The sequence below is a fragment of the Scylla paramamosain genome, chromosome 29 (genome assembly GCF_035594125.1).
Source record: "Scylla paramamosain isolate STU-SP2022 chromosome 29, ASM3559412v1, whole genome shotgun sequence".
Taxonomy (NCBI): Eukaryota; Metazoa; Arthropoda; class Malacostraca; order Decapoda; family Portunidae; genus Scylla; species Scylla paramamosain.
The window spans coordinates 12,084,380-12,087,841 of NC_087179.1; the positions used below are offsets into that span (position 1 = coordinate 12,084,380).

Here is a 3,462-nt window from a genome sequence, read left to right on the forward strand (position 1 = left end):
GAGGAGGAGGAGGAGGAGGAGGAGGAGGATATAGTAATATTGAGGCGTAAGGGAATGCACGCACGCACGCACGCACGCACGCACGCACACACACACACACACACACACACACACACACACACACACACACACACACACAGGAAGGCATACAATGACTAGGGATAATGTTAACAGAGTTAGGTTTCACTTATGCATAACTGTTATGCTACATGTCACGCCACTCATGACAGGAACAAGGTGACTGATTGACTGACTGACTGACTGAATGAATGAATAAATAAATAAATTAGTAAACTAAATATTGCTAGGTTATTTATTTTTTTCGAATATATTAGTGTAGTAGAGTTGAAAATGAGACTTAGTTAAGGAGTTAGTCATTCAATGTCAACCAGCTAGTCATTTAATTAGGTAGATAGACTGGTTGGTTACAGTCAGCCAGTCATTCAGTCAGCCTGTCTCTCCTCGTAGCCATTCACGAAGTCATCCGGTCAGTTACGTACTTAACAGGATAGAGTGCTTGGGAGTGTCGGTCAGTCAGTCAGTCAGTCAATGAAATCGGATAGGTAATTATAGGTACGAACGAACACACACACACACACACACACACACACACACACACACACACACACACACACACACACACACACACACACACATGTGACGGATGGCAGAGAGAGAGAGAGAGAGAGAGAGAGAGAGAGAGAGAGAGAGAGAGAGAGAGAGAGAGAGAGAGAGAGAGAGAGAGAGAGAGAGAGAGAGAGAGAGATAATAATTAGGCCCATTATTATAAATTTTGGAACTGGAAAAATAAGAAATGGAAGGATAGATTGATAGAAGGAAAGATAGATGGATGAATGGATAGAAGGAAAGTTGGAGGGAAGAAAAGTGAGGAGGGAGGGAGGAAGGAAGGAAGGAAGGAAGGAAGGAAGGAAGGAAGGAAGGAAGGAAGGAAGGAAGGAGGGAGGGATGAAAGGATGGATAGATAGAAGGAAAGTTAGAGGGAAGAAAGTGCAGGAAAATTGAGGAAGGATGGATGGATATATGGAAGAAAGAACAGAAAGAGGGAAAATTGATTGATTGAGTGACAAGCACAATAACTATTGAATCAGCGACGCAAAAGAATGAAGCAAGGAAGGAAGGAAAGAAAGGCGGAAAGGGGATATGAAGGGGAGTAAAAGAAATTAAATAAATCGTGTGTTTAGGTCAGAACCAGGAAAAATATAGACACAACAAAACAAATAGGAAGACAGAGAGCTGACAGACAAAGGCAAAATTACATTAGAGAAAAGGGAATAGAAAAATAGACGGAGAGAAAGAGGGTGCCAGACAGAAATATGACAGAGGCAGGAATATGAAATGAAATATATACTGAAAAAAAAAGATAAATGGAGAAGACAGGCGGAAACAAACGAAGAGACAGAAAAAGACATGTAGATAGACGGGCTGATAAAGTGACAGAGGAGAGGAGAGGAGAGGAGAGGAGAGGAGAGGAGAGGAGAGGAGAGGGAGGCAGACAGAATATAGACAGAATCACAAACTGAAAATCACGTAAAAATAGAGGTAGACAGGCTGATAGAGAAAATAAGAGGAGAAAAGCAGGAACGAACAAAACAGATATAGCTGACGGAATCACAAGGAACAACACGAAAAATTGACAGACAGGTAGATAGACAGGCTGAAGTATAAAGTGGCAGGGGAGAGAAGCAGGTAGAAACGGAGGGACTGATAGAATATACGTATGCATAATCAGAAAAAAAAAAAAAAGGAAAAGACAAGAGACAAAGATACACACAAATCACATTACACAGACTGACAACCACACACACGCGTAGAGTAGAACGGGATGGTGAGGTAAGAGAGGAAAGGAAAGGCATGGAAGAACTGGACGGGAAGTCGGGAGAGGCATTCGCTAACTTGGTATTCCATTCATTAACTAGGGCGGGGTTGTGAAGCCTCTATAAACATCTCTACGCCTCCTCCTCCCTCCTCCTCTTCTTCCAACGCCGCAGCTTCCCGCAGTAGTAGTCCTTTTTCCTCTTATTCACACGAATGCAAAAACAGGTGAATGTTGATGATGACACACCAAGAATCGAAACACAACTTGGACTAAGCAAATAAATAATGTCCTTGTGTCTTACGCCGCCACCGCCGCCGCCTTCTACGCCGTCACTTGGTTCTACGCCTCCTCTCCCTCCTACTTCACTACGCCTTTTGCAGTTCTGTCTTTAATCATAGTCGCTTATTAGATGTGATTCTCTGCTGGTGTTACTAATATTATGCCTTCCCTTCCTCCTGTTGCTACGCCCCTGCCTCCTCCTACTGCTACGCCTTCTACAGATGCTTGTTTCTCTCTTCCTCCTCCTCCTAATACTACTACTACTACGCCTTCTGCAGTCCTATCTCTTATCTTAGTAGCTTAAGAGATGAGATACGCCTATTTCTCTCCTCCTCCTCCTCCTCCTCCTCCTCCTACTACTACTACTACTACTATTACGTCTTCGTCACTAGTTTTCTCTCTCCCCCTTAACTGCCAAACTGTTGTGATTAAGATGTCTGGGTAATGTTCAGTTTTTATAGTTTTCCTACTATTTTTATTACATGGTATTCCAGGTGTTCTCGACCGCTCGCACCCCTCCCTCCCTCCCTCCAGCACACACCACCACACACCACACGCCTTGTCACACCCGTACATGAGCAGGTGTGTGTGTGGTGGCGTGGTGTGTGCATCGGTGCCACACACCATACAGTATTGTACCTTGTTTTATCTGTGGTTTGGTGTGTGTGTGTGTGTGTGTGTGTGTGTGTGTGTGTGTGTGTGTGTATACGACTGCTACAAACCACGCCGCGCCGCATACCACGCCACACACCACACTACACCAGACAGACCGTAGTTGACTAATAAGACGGCAGAGTACCCTTTTTTTTCGAGTGGTGTGTGGTGTGTACGTGAGGTATTACTAGTAAACAACACACGCCACACTACATCACACACCATCACATTACCCGTCTATCCCCTCCCTCCCCAAAAAATGCATGATGCGTGGTGTGATTCGGTACCACACACCACAACACACCATACTCACAGCACCACCACCACCACCACCACCAGTAGCAGCAGTAGTAATGGCCAAGACTGTTCACTCCAGGGGGCCAGCAGTTGCAGAAGTAGCAGAAGCAGTAGTAGAAGTTGAGGGTACGAACACACTAACAGACAACACCACCACCACCACCACCACACGCTTCCACGACACACTTTCTTCACCACACACCATCCCCTCCACCTTTTGAGTGCACCACCCACACGCACACGCACACCACCCACCAGACCCACGCCGCACGCATACACACACACCTGCACACACCACCACACACGCACACGCGGCTCCACACTCAAAGATGGGCCGAATTTCTATGAGAGCGTCACCAACACACGCAACACACACCCTCCACTCACTGGTTCCC

The 3,462-nt window shown here is 45.8% G+C and overlaps 1 protein-coding gene across 4 annotated transcripts in view; it reads right to left on the reverse strand.

The window, feature by feature from the left end:
• Positions 1-3,462, reverse strand: part of LOC135115316 (uncharacterized) — a 57,322-nt gene extending 53,860 nt beyond the window's left edge. For 3 of the 4 annotated variants that reach the window (XM_064031933.1, XM_064031934.1, XM_064031931.1), the window contains exon 1: positions 3,444-3,462. The gene's annotated coding sequence lies outside the window, so the exon portion shown is untranslated. Of the gene's footprint in view, positions 1-3,352 lie in introns of all 4 variants that reach the window. The other variant, XM_064031932.1, reaches the window with a different exon arrangement.